This window comes from Nicotiana tomentosiformis, chromosome 3, assembly GCF_000390325.3.
Source record: "Nicotiana tomentosiformis chromosome 3, ASM39032v3, whole genome shotgun sequence".
NCBI lineage: Eukaryota > Viridiplantae > Streptophyta > Magnoliopsida > Solanales > Solanaceae > Nicotiana > Nicotiana tomentosiformis.
In genome coordinates, this window is record NC_090814.1 from 7,631,363 (window position 1) to 7,650,536 (window position 19,174).

Sequence of the window (19,174 nt, forward strand, 5' to 3'; positions counted from 1 at the left end):
CAGTTCAAAGGTGCAGAAGGAGCTCGGTTGACAATATAACAAGCTGTAGAGATAGCTTCTGCCCAAAAGGCGTTTGTCAACCCAGCATTTGAAATCATGCAACGAGCCCTTTCCAAAAGAGTTCTATTCATCCTTTCTGCCACACCATTTTGCTGAGGTGTCATTCTCATAATACGATGTCGAGCAATTCCTTCATTCTTGCAAAATTTGTTGAATTCATCATTACAAAATTCCAAGCCATTATCTGTTCTAAGCCGCTTAACCTGTTTTCCTGTTTGCTTCTCAATCAAAATTTTCCATTGTTTGAAATTTAAGAAAACATCACTTTTATTTTTCAGGAAATAAACCCAAACTTTCCTAGAATAATCATCAATGAAAGTTAACATATACCTGGCACCACCTTTTGATGGGGTACGTGAAGGACCCCAAAGATCTGAATAAATGTAATCCAAAGTACCTTTTGTTATATGAATCGCTGGAGATTTGAAGCTGGCTCTTTTCTATTTTCCGAACACACAACGTTCACAGAACTCCATATTTTTGGTACTTTGGCCACATAAGAGACCTCTTTTGCTGAGGATGGAAAGACCTTTTTCACTCATATGCCCCAATCGCATATGCCACAATTTGGTGATGTCAGAATCTGATTTATCTGATATTGAAACTGCAGCAGCACCTATAACAGTAGATCCCAAAAGAGTATACGACGTACCAGATCTGCGTGCTTTCATGATCACAAGAGCACCATGAGAAATTTTCAGAACTCCACCTTCACCTGTGTACTTGCACCCAAGAGATTCTAGAGTGCCCAAAGAGATGCGATTTTTCTTCAAGTCAGGAACATGTATAACATCAGTGAGAGTTCTCACCACACCATCGTGCATTTTGATTTGGACTGTACCTTTTCCAATAACTTTGCAGGAAACATTGTTGCCCATCAAGACAACTCCACCTCCAATAGATTCATATGTGGTAAATAAATCCCGACTGGGACACATATGATAAGAACAACCCAAATCTAAAATCCACTCATTGTTATATTTGAAACTATTATTAGTTGCTAAAAAAATAGTTCCCTCAGTCTCATCAGCAGCTACACTTGCTTTGGCAGTGTTAGTATTTTTGTGCTCATTTTTCTTTTCTGTATGCTTTTCTTTGTTTTTCAATTTAAAGCATTCAGAAATAATGTGACATTTCTTATGACAATATTTGCACATGACATTTCTGTATCTGGATTTTGACCTTGATTTAGGTTTCTCACTACTTGAATCTTTTTTATTGGATCTACTTCTTATGAATAAGCCTTCCCTTTGGTTCCCACTAGTTTTCCCAGTAATATCTCTATCTATTTGTTCTTTTGATTTCAAAATAGATTTGATATCTTTATAAGAGATATTATCCTTTCCATAAAGCATAGTGTCTCTTATATGTTTAAACGACTGGGGTAAGGAAACAAGCAATAACACAGCTTGATCCTCATCTTTGATTTCAGCATCTATGTTACTTAAATTCATAAGCAGAGAATCAAAAGTATTAAGATGAGTAAGTATAGAGGTACCTTCAGCCATACGAAAAGTGTAGAGTTTTTGTTTTAGATAAAGCCTATTTTCTACTGTTCTTTTCATATATAAGGTTTTACGCTTTTCCCATATGCCTTTGGCTGAGCTATCTGCTGCAACTTCATGCAAAACCTCATTTGAAAGATTTAAAATAATACCTGCTTTTGCCTTTTTGTCTATGATGGCAAACTCCTTGTCCGTCATTTTATCCGGCATCTTCTCCTTTCCTTGCAATGCCAAATCTAAGCCATCCTAAATTAGGATAGCTTCCATCTTTAATTGCCACATTTCGAAGATTGCACTTCGGTCAAATTTCTCAACATAAGACTTTGTTAGAGTCATTTTGGCTATTTAAACTAACCCAGTTAGATCTGGCTCTGATACCAATTTGTTAGGATCGGGAACCCGGGTAGTGCGGAATTTAGCCAAACAACGGTATAATGACAATAACAAAGACAATGGAAGTTGATAATAACAGCAATTAAAGAAGATAAAGAATACACAAATTTAACGTGGTTCGGTCAAGGTGACCTACGTCCACAAGCAGAGAGAAGCAATTTCACTATACCAATAAGAGTACAAAAGAAAGTACAAAATTAGAGTAAATACTCTAATTAATCCCAAATACCCCAAGAGAATAACCTCACAAGATCACTCCAAAGAAAGGGTTCACATAAGTATTTCCCAAAACTCACTCTCTTACAAAATACTCTATAATGAAATAAATGGGGAGAAAGAAAGACAAGAGTGAAAAGCTCTTGAATTGGTATGTTTGCAAATGAGGAGAAACTCCTCTATTTATAGAAAGAAATCCTTGGCCTAATAATGGATATTATGTTATGGAAAATGTCATGATCCACAAATTTGTTATAATGGATATTATGTCATGGCAAATGTCATGAACCACAAATTTGTTATAATGGATATTATGTCATGGCAAATGTCATGAAAATTTGGCCATATTACATGAAAGATTGGGTTTTGACTGAGAAAAGTGGCTCCTAGATTATCACAACAGATTGTTGGAGTGTTGGAGGTAGAGAAATGGAGTTCACTCAAAAGGTTGACAATCCAATTAGTTTCTGCGGCTGCATTGGCAATGGCCTTATATTCTGCTTTTGTGGAGGAGCGAGCTACTGTTCGTTGCTTCTTAGAAGACCAACTGATAGGTGAGCCTCCAAGGAACACAATGTAAGCACTAGTGGAGCACCTGTCATCTGGATTTCCACCCCAATTAGAGTCCGAGTAAGTAATGAGATTAAATGGGGCACGAGGAGCAAGATAAAGAGAAAGGGTAGATGTAGCCTTGAGATAGCGCAGAACACGTTTGGCAGCTTGCCAGTGGAGGCGAGTAGGCTGGTGCATGAACTGTGAAAGTCGGTTGACAGCAAACGCAATGTCAGGTCTAGTGATAGAGAGGTATTGAAGAGCACCTACAAGGTGACGATATTGCTTTTGATCCATAGGGGCAGATCCATCTGCAAGCTTAAATACAACAGAGGCTGCAAGAGGTGTAGTAACACCTTTGGCATCAAGCATATTGAACCGCTGAAGAAGATCAGTAATATACTTCTTCTGGGAGAGATAAAGACTTGTGGTAGTTCGACAAACTTCAACACCAAGAAAATAAGTGAGTGCAGTCAAGTCTTTGAGCGAGAGGCAGGCATCAAGCGCTTTGATGACTTGAAGTATCTTGGTGCTGGATGAACCCGTTAAAATAATATCATCTACATATAAAAGTAGGAAAAGAACAAAACCTGGACCATGCATTGTAAACAAAGAGGTATCTGATTTGGAACCAACAAACCCGATGAAACATATAAAATTCTTGAACTCAATATACCAAGCTCGAGGTGCTTGACGAAGACCATAGATTGCCTTGCGAAGTCTGCAAACATGAGAGGGGTACTGATGGTTCACGAAACCAGGGGGTTGTTCTATGTAAAATTTTCCTTCTAAAGTGCCTTGCAAGAAGGCATTATTGACATCAAGCTGATAGAGAGGCCACTTGAAATAAGTGGAAAAAGTGAGAATGAGACGAATGGTAGTAGGCTTGACTACGGGACTGAATGTGGAGTTGAAGTCAATGCCAGGGCGCTGATGAAAACCTTTTGCAACTAACCGAGCCTTTAAATGATCAATGTTTCCATCTGTGTTTTGTTTGACCCGAAATACCCACTTTCACCCAATAACATTTTGTGTGGAAGAGGGAGGTACTAGACTCCAAGTTTCGTTCTTCACAAGCGCATCAACCTCTTCCTGCATTGCATCTCGCCATTCTTTAGATTTGGCTGCCTGCTTATATGTGTGAGGAGTGATCATGGAACCTGTGGATACTACTAAAGTCGAGTAATCAAGAGGCTTCTTTGGTCTAAAGATGTTATGCTGAGAACGAGTAACTATACGAGCAGGTTCAGGAGTAGGGCTACTTACCTGCTGCAAAGGAGAGCTGGAAGCATCTTCACTCAATGCCGGAGTAGAGGTGGACTGTGATTGGACTGGAGACTCATGAGAACTGGTGGTTGAAGATAAACTAGAAGTAGCAGGTGGTGAAATAATGGTGTCTGATGGCTGCAGCATAGGAGCTGACATGACAGGGGGTAGACAAAAGTCATGTGAAGTGATTGTAGTATTGTTATGATCATGAGAGGTAGGGGTGAGTGATCAGTGGGTACAATATCAAGCCAGGTGTGGAGATTAGATTCAGTTAGGCTCGATAAAGAGGAGAACATGGTGGCAAAAGGGAAGTTATTTTCTAAAAAATCAACTTGGCGGGAAAGGAAAAGCTTAGAGGTAGAAGGATCAAAACATTGGTAGCAATGATATTTGGTGGAATAGCCAAAAAAGACACATGGTTTGGATTTTGGATCAAGTTTATGGTTAGTGTAGGGATGTAGCCAAGGATAGCACAAGCAATCAAATGTGCGAAGTGATTTATAATTTGGAGGGGTATGAAACGGAGATTCATATGGAGATTTGCCTTGTAGTATCGGCGCGGTCATTCTATTTATAAGATAGACAGTTGTTGAGCGCGCGTAAGGCCATTATGCAAGTGGTATGTAGGCTTGATGTAAAAGAGTCATAGTTGTTTCTGTAATATGACGATGGTGTCATTCAGCACTACTAACTCTTTGAGGAGTGTAGGGGGTGAGAAAAGGTGTTGAATTCCCATATCTGAAAGTGTTTTTGTGAGACCCTCATATTCTCCACCACCATCAGAATAAACAGTAAGAATTGGAACACTAAAATATTTTTCAGCATGCAATCTGGAGTTGATAAAAGTTAAAACAAAATCAGATTTCCTTTTTAAAGGGAAAAACCATATGTATTTAGTGAAATGATCCACAAAGATAACATAGAAGCGAAATCCATGAGAGGATGTGACTGGAGAAGGTCCCCATACATCAGTAAATAGAAGTTCTAGTGGTTATGAACTTTTCAAAGTCGATTGTTTAAATGGTAAACGATGACTTTTATTGCAAAAACAAGAATTACAATGATCTTGATAAGAATTGAAAACGGGCAAATTAAACTGGGAGATAATTGACTTTAGAACTTTTAAATGGGGGTGACCAAGACGATGATGCCAAAGGGTGAACGAGGAATTGTTGGCAGAAGAAGCAAGATAGGCTGCTTGTGGTGGCGAGGATCCAGTCCATTCATAAGTCTGAGCTCTATTCGGGCCTTGAGCCACAGGTGCTCCCGTGGTCAAATCCTTCACAACAAAGAAAGTAGGAAAGAACTAAACAGATGTTTTATTTTGCTCGCAAAATTGAGGAACAAATATTAAATTACGATGAATGGAAGTAGCACATAAAACATTTTTCAAAACAAAGTTTCGAGAAGTAGAGGGAAGAGTAGTATGTCCTGTATGGGTAATTTTAATACCATTACCATCACCAACATTTACATCATCGGTACCAGTGTAGTCTGAGTAAGCCTGCGGGATTTGTGTGTCAGAAGTAATGTGGTGTGAAGCCCCAGTATCCTTGACCCAATTAGAATTTCTTGATGATCACTTAACTGAAAAATTGGCTTGGGGATCATTTGCATTATGAGAGTGTGACCGGCAAACCTTGGCAATATGTCCAAATTTCTCACATAAATGGCATTGAACTCGAGGTTTGTTGCTGTTGGAAGTGGATGAGTGCCAATTCTACTGGCGATTGGAGTTGCCAGTAGATTGATTCGGACGCTAATTGTTGTTTTCATTGGGAGACTATTGGTAGTTCCTTTGGTTGTTATTGCCATTGTAGTTGTTACTGCTATTATAGTTGTTCTGTTGTTGTGGATGGCGATTTTGCTGGTTGGATCTTTGGGTATATTGGGCTGTGATGGTAGCAGATTCTTGTCGATGATGAAGGAAAACTTCATGACTGCTTAGCTTGTCGAAAAGCTCTTCGAGAGTGATGGGTGTGTCTCTGGCGCGAATAGCAGCACTCATCTCATTGTATTCAGGACCAAGGCCACTAAGAACCTTGATCACAAGGGCAGCACTATCAATAGGGGATCCTGCAATGGCAATTTCATCAGCAAGGGCACGTATCTCATTGAGATATTGAGCGACGGGCTTGGTACCTTTAACAAGGCGATTGAGAGAGTCTTGGAGACCATAGACTCTTGTTTGCGATTTGTTTGCATACTGTTGAGTGAGTTTTTTCCAAGCAACATAGGCATTGGGCGCCGTGGCAACAAGGGGCGCAATAGTGTCATCAACTGACGCCATGATGGCATGTCGAATAAGGCTATCTTGTCGGAGCCAATTTTTGTAATTTGGGTCTGTGGCTGGCGGCCATGAAAGTGTTCCATCAATGTATGAAACAAGATCATATCCAAGAAAAAGCATCTCATGTTGTGCTTTCCATGTTAGGAAATTGCTGCTACCAGTCAACTTGATTGGAAGTTGAGAGGTTGGGTTGATTGTGACAAACTGGCTAGCCTGAGCGATTGGATTAATAACACGATGAGAAGGAAGAATAGATGAACTGGAATCAGTAGATGAAGTTGGCACAATTGGGGTGGTTACTGAACTTGAGTTGACAGTCATGGTAGCAAAGGGAAGTTTACAGAGATTCAAGAGTGAGTTTACAGAGAACTTCTTCATCTATTACATTGAGATTCTTTAAATACAAGATGGAGGAGCAAGGTTGCTCAGGTACAAAAGGAAAGAAGGATCCTAAAGGATCGCAATCAAAGATATACATAAAAGAATAAGGATTGTAATCAGAAAAAATAAATTACAGAATAATGAAAAGATTCTTCAAAGGCACGCTCAGTTAAACTAATATTGCTTACTACATAAACAAAATACAGAAATTTGATTAGAACTTAATATACATGCTCTATCATTTACTAGAAAAGGATTATACAGCTTGTTGAAGAATGTCTATATATAAAAGGTTCATTAATAAAGCTGAAATGCTTCGTTTTGTTTCGTCTGCTCAATCATATGTTGTTGTTGGTCCTCGTTAGCATCAATTTGGACAAAACTCAGATACATCTTCTAATATCCGATTTAACTCATTCGAGTCCATTATATCCCATGGGTCCAAGCCAAGCAGATCTTCCGGCACTGACCGATCAAAGCTAATCAAATTCATTTGAGACATATCAGTCATATGATTAGCCACTTCAGAATATTCCACATATCAGGCTGCGACCGATCAAAATTATTGAGCATAGCTGTGGCTTCAACAGAATATTGCCCACAAGTAGTATAAGTCGCCTCTGGTTCTACTGCTACATCAACCTCGGATACACCATCCAATTCCTTTCCATCCCATTGATACAAGTCATCTGGCACTGGTAGTTCTCGCATCTCAAAAGTAGTCCCTTCAGCATTGATTCTTGATGAAAAGCTATCGTTCCGGAGTGTTCCAAATTCTTGCACATATTATAATAACCCTTGCAAGTATTAGTAGCCAACAAGTCATCAACAGAACTCGTTACCTCATCAGTTCCATCGGAATCGTTATTCAATGTCGTGATTGTGGAAGTTTCGGATGAATTGTTAACGTGCTTCAGCTTCTTGATGGCGCAGAGAACATAATCTCTACATTCTTCGTCGAACTTGTGAAGAATAACCTTAGAAACCTCGTACTCCTTCATGAGCCAATGTCCGTCTTTCTGAAAGAGCGTACTCTAATAACTTGAAGAGAACGAATTAGGTTTGAGAGTATTATTACACTGAATTTATAGATATCTTGTCTGAGGTAACTCCCTTTAGGAAATTATTACTTAGGCAACAAGTAGGGCTTACATTAGTTCATTATATCTTCCGCCTAAAGTAACAACTTATGGAAACTTTTCTTTTCCCAATCATATATGGAAAACTTTAATAAGGAAATAGTAGTAAAGAAAACTCCACTTAATTCCAACTCTATCTTTCCTTATATTATAAGCTAATTTTAAGTATTTGGTGTTTGTGATTTTTTTCCCATCGAAATAAGTTATTCATGGCTCCAGGGGCATACGTTGAATTTCTTGCAAGCGGTGTCGATATTTGAAGAAGAGCGGTGTCAATATTTGAAGAAGTGAACGAATAAAAAAACTTAAAGATATATAATGCAACTCATATTAACATATAAAATAAAATTCAAGTTATTATAAGTACTCTACTGGACGAGTTTTTATTTATTTTTAAATATTAATAATAGTCTTATTAAAAATAATACTAATTAATACTTCTTACTTTTTTTATTTTTTTATAAGGCACCAAACAACAATTTAAAACTCATCACTCCACTTAATTTCAACTCTATATTTCTTTATACTATAAGTTAATTTTATGTATTTGGTGTTTGTGACTTTTTAACCCAAATAGGCTATCCATGGCCCTACCTGAGCCTACCTTTTAATTTCAGAGTTATCTAAAAGATAGATAAAAATTGGCCGACTCTCAATTAATTATAGGAGAAATGCATAAGTACTCCCCTGAGTGAAAAAGGCAACCTATTCTTTAATGAAACTTGAATGTACCAAATACACTTGATCTTAGTCAATAAGCAAAAGCTAAAGGGGACGTAAACAAGCCAATGAATCTTAGTCACTAACCTAAAAAATAATATGAAAGTAATTAGTGAATATTATTAATATATATCTCAAAACTCTTTGTATAATAGTGAATGTAAAAGTTTAAAGTTCGCGAGTTACACAAAATAAAACTGTAAATAGAGTTGTGTTAGTATTTTGTTCATAAAACTATGTAGGAGCTTCATATTCAAGTTCTTGTTATATTTTACAATTCTTGATAATGCTCTCGCTCTTCAGTTTTTTGCTCAATTCATTATATTTTTTTCTATTTTACATACTCCACTATGTTTATGCTATCTTTGTCTAATTAAAATCGTACGCCTCGTCATTAGGTAAGGAGTGCACTTTTTAGTTGCCTCAGCTTTCACCTTTATCATTGCCATCACTGGTTGCAATTTAGTTGTTTGTTAAGGTTTGATACATGATATTTGTCTAGACAACAGAATCCCAACTCTGTGGAACAATGACGTTTGACATCGAGCAGTTATAGGAAACCAAACATTATACAGTTGTCTGATAAATCTTTTGAAGAGCTGATTAATCGGAGCAGAATAAATATAGAGTCATGTTCTACATATCAATACCGGCAACACTGAAATTATATAGTAAGAGAAAAATCTGCCGACTTTAAAAATCGTGAGGGTTCAATTCCCTCTATCACCAAAAAGACTATTTCACTCCCCAACTATTAATCTAACCCCCATTCCTTAGCGGCAAAATTCCTTATCTTTCTCATTGACTATATTCTCTTAAAAATGGATTTGAGCGTAAATGACTTTCTCTTATCATAAGTCTTGGGATATATATGATACACATAAAAATTAACATCTTTGAGCAAGGAATCCCTGGTTGAATGTTTCGCTATCAATATCATTACTCATACTGAAACTTACAAAGTCATCTTTTTGAAGATCGAAGAAATTCCCCGGCTTTGATAAAAAAAAATCTACTTTTGGCCTTTTATTTGACATAGACCCCAGTTCTCTAATAAAATGAGGATAATACATTATGAATAGCCGGGATAGCTCAGTTGATAGAGCGGAGGACTGAAAATCCTCGTGTGACCAGTTCTATTCTTGTTCCTGGCACATGATTAATTTGTATGGGTCTCTCTTCCCTCGAATTAATTTCTAATTAATTGGTATGAATCAACATTCATATCCTTTTAGAGTCTAAATTAGAATAATAGCTTTATCTAGTTTGGCGAGATATACCCCATCTATATTCTATCTCCACTCTTTTTTTCTCCCACTCTTTCAAACAAATTTGAATACGTAATACATATTCGAAAGGTTAAATATGTGAATTGTTGAATGGCTCAAAAGTCGAATTCGAATCTTGGAGGATTGAAATAGACAAGATTCATGTACGACCCGACCGGTCGTTTTACTTTCTAGATCCTTGTACTCCTAAATAAGACTCCCCATATATAATTTAACTATTTTATGACTTGCGGGGATGGTTAGTTCGGGTTTAGAAGGGTTCGGGTTGAAATCGGAACACTTAGTTCCTTAATATTGGCCTTAAAGGGTTAAGTTTGGCTTGGGTCAATATTTTTAGTAAACGATCTCAGAATTAGAATTTGACGATCCCAATAGGTTCGTATGATAATTTTAGACTTGGGCGTACGTTCGGATCAGATTTTGGATGAACCGGGAGCGTTTCGACGCTTAATATTGAAAGTTGGCGCATTGAAGATTTTTTGAGTTCTTTAAATTTGGTTTGAAGTAGGTTTTGGTATTTTCGAGGTCAGTTTGGGATTCTGAGCCTGGGAATAGTTCCGTATGGTAATTTATGACTTGCACACAAAATTTAGTGTTATTCCGAGTAGTCTAAGTATAATTCGGCGCATTCGGAGCAAGTTGGAAGAACTTGAAGTTCATAAGTTAATTCGATTTTGTTTGGAGTGTGATTCTTTGTTTTGGTGTTGTATTCCGTGTTTCGATAGTTCGAGTAGGTCCGTTTTATGATTTAAAGCTTGTTGGTATGTTTGGACGAGGCCTCGGGGGCCTCGGATGCCTTTCGAACGATGCGCAGAACTCATTTGGACTTGGAAGAAGTTGCTGAAGCAGCAGGGCTTCTGGTGCGTTTGCACCTACGAAGGATTTGCCGCAGGTGCGGCACCATAGAAGTGGCTCGTTGGCTATAGGTGGGCCTTTGGACTGCGTGGGTTGAGTCCGCAGGTGTGGACATGGGGGCGCAGATGCGTGACCGCAGAAGCAGTCAGTGGTCCGCAGAAGCATGCAAAGTCGCAGGTGCGGCGCGTACGCCGCAGGCGCGGGCTCGCAGAAGGGAGCCACTTTTCAGAGATGCAGAAGTAGGCCAGCTAAAGGAGAGCCATATCTGCTATGCATTTTCTGTAGATGCGGAGCCGTAAAAGCGGCCAATTCTCCGCAGAAGCGAAAATCGCTAGGCAGTGAGGTTCATTTAAGACGGGACTTAGGCCATTTTGGTTCATTTATTTCATTTCTTGGGTGATTTTGGAGCTTCATAGAGAGTGGTTTTCACCTAACTATTGAAGGTAAGTAATTCCTACCCAATATAAGTTTAATACATAGATTATGGGTAGATTTTAACATGTAAAATTATGGGTTTAGTTGAAAAACTTAGGTTTTGATAAAAATGGGATTTAACCACGAAAATGATTATGAAATTGGGTGAAAATGATATATTTGAGTTTGTGAGGTTATGAGTAACAATTAACTTCAAACATTTCTGAAATCTGGGTACGTGGACCCGAGGGTAAATTTTAGGAATCTTCCAATTTGGGTTGGGTAATTACTCTAATAGTTAAATTATGAACTTTTGAACATGTATTGATTAATTTATATAACATTTGACTAATTTCGTATTGTTCGGCGCCGAGTTGAGGCTTCAGAACGAATTGTGGTCCGAAAAGTGAGCTTTGAGACGAGGTAAGTCTCTTGCCTAACCTTGTAAAAGGGAACTCATCCCCTTAGGTGTATTTTGTTGTGAATTATTTGTGTGGGGAGCTACGTACGCACTAGGTAAAGAGAGTTCGTGCGTAGCTATATTCCATGAGATGTCTGGGTAGTCTTAGATTTACATCATGCTTTGATTGTACTGTTATGTTGATTGTGCATATTAATTGTCTTAAATATAGCTGAGATAAAGGATTGTAAGGTTGAAATTTTCCAATTTAGATTTCTTATTATAACTCTGAGAAATCCATGTCCACTCGCATCGCAAGCACTTCCGCGAGCGAGGTAAACTTCTCTACTCTCATGGGAGCAGGCCGTTCGCCTCGGCAGGTTAATAGATGTATCTATGGGTCATGCCGTTCGACCCTCGGCAGTGCACATAATATATTTTTTGATCGGGTCGTACGACCTCGGCATAAATCATGCGTGATAATACTCGGAGCGTGATTACACTTGATATTATTTCATGGCTTGAGAGGTTATAATTTATTTAATGACATAAATTGAATTGGAATTAGTAGGTGTTGGCTAGAGAATTCTTGGAATTTATTATTAGTTAAGGAACCATTTATTCACTGCTTGTCATTGTGTTATTATTATTATTTCCATGTTCCACACCCGTTTATAATTTCTGCATTTTATTGTTGGCCTATAGTAAGTGTCGATGTTGACCCCTCGTCATTACTTCTTCGAGGTTAGACTGGATACTTACTGGGTACATGTTGTTTATGTACTTACGCAACACTTCTGCACTAACCGCGCAGGATCTGAGACAGGTGCATCTGGTAGTCATCCCGGCGCGCACCCCTGATACTCTGAGACTTAGTGGTGAGCTGCTTTCCGAGTCCGTTCTGCAGCACTCGAAGTCTCTCTTTTGTATTTACTTTCTGTTTACTCTATTTCAGACAATAGTTTAGTGTTTTATATATGCTACTAGTAGCTCATACACTTGTAACACCAGGTCTTGGAATTTTGCTAGTAGATATTTGATGATTTTTGAGTATTTATTTCACCACACTTGTCTTATAATTGGTTACACTTTATTTTATTAAATTTCTCACCTCTTAGTTATTTAATAAATAACAATCAACTATTTCTAAAATGTTAACAAGAGTAATACATGGTTAGTTCATCGTTGGCTTGCCTAGCGGCGACGTTGGGTGCCATCACGACCAATAAGGGAAATTGAGTCGTGACAACATGGTATCAAAGCACTAGGTTGACGTAGGTCTCACACATTATGAGCATGCCTAATAGAGTCTTGTGGATCAGTGCGGAGACGTCTGTACTTATCTTCGAAAGGTTATAGAGTGTTAGGAAACTACTCTTTCTTCATCTCCTATCGTGTAGTTGATTTTATGCTAGGTATCTTTCTCTTATTCTCTAACAGATGGTGAGAACGCGCGTGATGGATGTGCCCGACCATGGAAGAGCTGCTACTCCTGTTGCTAGAAGCTGAGGGAGAGCTTCAGCTTGTGGTAGAGGACGAGGACGTCCTAGAGTTGCTCCAATTATACCACCAGTGGATCCGGTAGAGGATCCTATTATTGAGGAGCATGGCGAGGTACCTGTAGCAGAGCCAGCCCCGGTGGATTTCATGTACGCACTGGGATTCCAAGAGGTCATGGGCCGTATGATGTGGTTCATGGATTCTATGACTTAGGATGGTTTATTTCTAGCAGACCTAGCTACATCTCAAGCGCGAGGGGGAGCAAAGACCCCTACCGCTCAGGCTCCTAGTTATGCAGTTGCCGTATATCATACCCTGGGCACACTACCCGTGGGAGGAGCCCAACCAGTTGCAGCAGCTATACCTGAGCCTAGACAAGCTGCGGCCAGCGAGCCGCAGAATCTATTGGACAGATGGACCAGGCTATACCTTTCTGTCTTTGGAGGTGAGCGAAATGAGGATCCCTAGGACTTTATTGATCGGTGCAGGGATAGACTACACAACATGAGGATATTGGAGTCCCACGGGGTGGTCTTTACCACATTCCAGCTGGAGGGCAAGGCCCGTAGGTGGTGGCAGTCCTATCTTCTTGGCAGACCAGCAGGTTCTCCTCCCTTGACCTGAGACTAATTCACACATTTTTTTCTGGATAGGTATATTCCACCCTCTTAGAGGGAAACGTTGCGGTTTCAGTTCGAGCAGCTCATGCAGGGTTAGGTGTCAGTGACCGACTATGAGGCAAGATTTTTTGAGTTGTCTCGCCACGCACTTATGATACTCCCCACCGATGCAGAGAGAGTGCGAAGGTTTATTACAGGTTTGCACTCTGGTATCCAGTACACTATGGCCCTAGAGCGAGATGGGGACTTCTTACGAGCTAGTCGTAGAGATAGCTCAGAGGATCGAGGGTGTTTGTCAGCGGAGCCGAGAGCAGGTTTCGCGTGACAAGTGGTTTCGTTATTCTAGAGGGTTTTGTAGTGCTCCGTCTGGGGACAGAGGTCAGTTTAGGAGAGGTCAGCCTAGCTGGCCCACATATCCAGCACCGCCATCTTCTCGGGGTGCCCAGTGCGGCCCTATTTCAGTGCCATGCCAGAGAGTTCCTACCGCCTACCAGCTATTCAAGGTTCCTCCAGTGGGTATTCAGGACATCAGGGTCAGACTTCAGGTCAGCAGTCCTCTGTTCCGAGGGGTTTTTAGGAATGCGGGGATCCTGGCCACATGAAGAGGTTTTGTCCCAGACTTCAGGGCAAGGCAGTACAGTAGGGTCATCAGCCTATGATTACAGCACCAGCTGCGCAACAGCCATGCGGCCACCTGGAGGCGGAGGGCGGGTGGGTTGGGACTGTCCTAGAGGCGAAGGCCAGATAGGGGGAGGCCGGTCAGGTGGTGCTCCAACTAGATTTTATGCTTTTTCGGCCAGACCAGATGAAGTGGCCTCAGATGTCATGATCACATGTATTATCTCTATCTGCGGTAGGGATTATTCGGTACTTTTTGATCCAGGGTCTACATTTTCATATGTTTCATCGTTGTTTGCTCATTTCTTGGGTGTTCCTCGTGAGTACTTGGGTACACATGTTTATGTGTCCACACCGGTGGGCGATTCTGTTGTTGTGGATCGGATCTATCATACCTGCATTGTTACTTTCTGTGGGTATGAGACTAGAGCGGATCTTCTGTTGCTCGATATGACCGACTTTGAGATCATCCTGGGCATGGGCTGGTTATCTCCATATCACGCCATCTTTGATTGCCATGCCAAGACTATTACCTTGGCGATGCCAGAGTTGCCTAGAATGGAGTGAAAGGGTTCGTCTATCAGTGCATCTAGTCGGGTTATCTCTTTTCGGAATGATCGACACATCGCCGAGAAGGGTTGTTTGGCTTATCTAGCCTTTGTCCGGGATACTACTACACCGACGATTGATTCAATGCCCGTGGTCCAGGAGTTCTCCGATGTGTTTCCTTCTGATCTTCCAGGCATGCCACCAGATCATGATATCGATTTATGTATTGATTTGGCTCCAGGTACCCAGCCTATATATATTCCACCGTACCGCATGGCTCCGAAAGAGTTAAAGGAGCTGAAGGAATAGCTTGAGGAGTTGCTAGCAAAGGGGTTCGTCAGGCCGAGTGTGTTGCCTTGGGGCACACCAGTGTTATTCGTGAAGAAAAAAGATGGGGCTATGCGGAAGTGCATTGATTATCGCAAGTTGAACAAGGTTACCATTAAGAACAAGTACCTGTTGCCGCGTATTGATGATTTGTTTGACTAGTTGCGGGGTGCCAGGGTGTTCTCTAAGATTGACTTGAGATCGGGGTACCATCAGTTGAAAATTCATGATTCGGATGTTCCGAAGGCAGCTTTCTGGACTAGATATGGCCACTATAAGTTTCTAGTGATGTCCTTCAGTTTGACTAACACCCCGATGGTGTTAATAGATTTGATGAACCGGGTGTTCAGGCCGTGTATTGACTCGTTTGTCATTGTTTCATTGATGACATTTTGATCTACTCGCGTAGAATGGAGGACCACGAGCAGCATTTCAGAGTGGTGCTTCAGATCTTGCGGGAATAGAAGCTACATGCTAAGTTCTCCAAGTGTGAGTTTTCATTAGATTCTATGGCATTATTGGGGCATGTTGTATCGGGCGAGGGTATTAAGGTAGATCCCAAGACGATTAAGGAAGTCCAGAGTTGGCCTCGTCCTACCACAACGACCGAGATTAGGAGCTTCTTGGGGTTAGCAGGTTATTATCGTCGGTTCGTGGAGGGCTTCTCATCTATTGCAGCACTTTTGGCTAGATTGACCCAGAAGGGTGCTCCGTTTTGATGATCCGACGATTGAAAGGTGAGCTTTTAGAAGCTCAAGACCGCCTTGACTTCAGCATCAGTGTTAATGTTGCCTTCCAGTTTAGGGGTGTATACTGTGCATTGTGACGCTTCACGCATTGGCCTAGGTTGTGTATTAATGCAGGAGGGGCAAGGTATTGCATATGCTTCATGTCAGTTGAAGCCCCACGAGAAGAATTACCCTGTGAACGATTTGGAGTTGGCCGCGATAGTTCATGCTCTTAAGATATGGAGGCATTATCTATATGGGGTGTCCTGTGAGGTTTACACCGATCATTGTAGCTTGCAACATTTGTTCAAGCAGAGGAATATCAATTTGAGGCAGCGCAGGTAGCTTGAGTTACTAAAAGGTTATGATATTACCATCCTTTATCATCTGGGCAAGGCGAATATGGTTGCGGATGCCTTGAGTAGAAAGGCAGAGAGTATGGGTAGTTTGGCATTCATTTCAGCAGAGGAGAGGCCATTAGCTTTGGACATTCAGTCCTTGGCTAACAGACTTGTGAGGTTGGATATTTCAGAGCCCAGTCGAGTCCTTGCATGTGTCGTCGCCCGGTTTTCACTATTCGAACAGATCAAGGCTCGCCAGTACGACGACCCGCACTTATTGGTTCTCAGAGAGACGGTACTATATGGTGGTGCCAAGGAGGTTACTATCGGTAAGGATGGTGTTCTGCGACTCCAGGGTCGTCTATGTGTCCCTAATGTTGATGGATTGAGGGAAAAGATTCTAGAAGAGGCACACAATTCTTGGTATTCTATCCATCTAAGTGCTACAAAGATGTATCGCGACCTGAGGCAACATTATTGGTGGAGGTGGATTAAGAAAGACATAGTTGAGTATGTAGCGAGGTGCCTTAATTGCCAGCAGATTAAGTACGGGCATCAAAGGCCAGGTGGCCTACTCCAGCAGATGGTTATAACTGAGTGGAAATAGGAGAGCATTACTATGGATTTCGTAGTTGGGTTGCCGCGGACCTTGCGGAAGTTGGATGCAGTATGGGTCATTATTGACAGGTTGACCAAGTCGGCACAATTCATTCCGGTTGTGACCACGTATTCTTCAAAGAGATTGGCCCAGATTTACATTTAGGAGATTGATTGGTTGCATGGTGTGCCTGTTTCTATTATATCAGATAGAGGACCTCAGTTTACTTCGCATTTCTGGAGGTCGGTACAGAGTGAGTTGGGGACCCGGGTAGAGCTCAACACAACCTTTCATCAGCAGACCGATGGGCAGTCAGAGCGAATGATTTAAATCTTGGAGGATATGCTCAGATCATGTGTGATTGACTTCGGAGGGCAGTGGGATCGATTCTTGCCTTTGGCCGAGTTTTCTTACAACAACAATTACCAGTCCAACATCAAGATGGCTCCATTTGAGGCTTTATATGGTTGGCGATGTCGTTCGCCCATCGGATGGTTTGAGCCCGGTGAGGCTAAGTTATATGGTACTAATTTGGTGAAGGATGCCTTCGAAAAGGTAAAGTTGATTCAGGAGCGACTTCGCACAGCATAGTCCAGCCAGAAGAGTTACGCGGATCAGAAGGCGCGTGATTTATCATTTATGGTGGGCGAGAAGGTTCTCTTGAAAGTCTTGCCGATGAAGGGGATTATGAGATTCGGAAAGAAGGGCAAGTGGAGCCCAAGGTTTATAGGCGCATTTGAGGTGCTGAGGCGAGTTGGGGAGGTTCCTTATGAGCTTGCTTTACCTCCCAGCCTATCAGGAGTTCATCCGCTTTTTCACGTATCTGGCTCCGGAGGTATCACGCCGACTTGTCACATGTGTTAGACTTCAGCACTATCCAGTTAGATGAGAGCCTGGGATTGTTTTTAGACAGGATCGCCATTTGAGATCTAAGAGAATTTCCACGGTAAAGGTTCAGTGTAGGGTCCAACCAGTCGAGGAGGCGACCTGAGAGTTCGAGGAGGACATGCGGAGCAGATATCCACACTTATTCAACACTCCAAGTATGATTCTAGACTCGTTCGAGGACGAACGTTTGTTTAAAAGGTGGAGAATGTAACGACCCGACCGGTCGTTTTGCTTTCTAGATCCCTGTTCCCTAAATAAGACTCCTCGTATGTGCTTTTACTGTTTTATGACTTGCGGGGATGGTTAGTTCGAGTTTGGAAGGGTTCGAGTTGAAATCGAAACACTTTGTTGCTTAATATTGGCCTTAAAAGGTTAAGTTTGACTTGGATCAACATTTCTAGGAAACTATCTCAAAATTGAGATTTGACGGTCCCAATAGGTTCATATGATGATTTTGGACTTGGGCGTATGTTCGGACCAGGTTTTGGATGATCCGGGAGCGTTTCAGCGCTTAATATTGAAAGTTGGCACATGAAGGTTTTTCGAGTTCTTTAAATTTGGTTTGAAGTTGGTTTTGGTGTTATAGAGGTCTGTTTGGGATTCCGAGTCTGGAAATAGTTCCGTATGGTGATTTGTGGCTTGCACTCAAAATTCGGTGTCATTCCGAGTAGCCTAAGTATGATTCGGCGCATTCGGAGCAAGTTGGAAGAACTTGAAATTCATAAGTTGATTCGATTTGGTTTGGAGTGTGATTCTTAGTTTTGGTGTTGTTTTCCGTGTTTTGAGAGGTCGAGCAAGTCCTCTTAAATATATGGAGTTAATTATTTCTAGCTTAGTAAATATTGATTGGATTTTCTCGTTGAATTTACTGTAAACTGGATGACTTGTTGAATATCGTTTGCTGGAATATTATTGACTCTTCTCTTTCACTATTTTACTGTAAACTGGATGGCTTTAAGAACATTTTTTCATGTGATTCGTTGTACTAATAAATTTTTTTTTTTTCCTTTCATTTCATGAAACTATGTAGCTACTATTAATTTAAAAATATTAGAGAAGAGTTGTGACTCTGTTTGACTCGTAATAATTTCATATCTTATCTTCTATAACAAAAGGAAATTATGGCGAATTCGGCCTAATTTTCACCACTTAAATGTATTTTATAGTAAAAGGAGTGATGTTAAAATCGTTATGCGCTAGTTAAATTCTTTTTGAATGTTGAGGAAAACTTTAATAAGGAAATACTAGTAAAGAAAATTCCACTTGTCGGTCTTACTGTGTAGGAGTAATAAGCACTTACATCCAATAAAAAGTAGTATCATTTAGAAAGAAAATAAAAACGAGGGAAAATGCATAAGTACTCGTGAACTATGATCATATTTCTAACTACACACCTTTTCTTTACGGGGTCCTATTATCCCCCAAAATATTTTAGAGTAGAATTATTTCCACCCTAAAGGTTTATGTGATAGTGTGTGTATTTCACTCGTTCAAAGAGAGTGAGGAGAGATTTATTTAATTA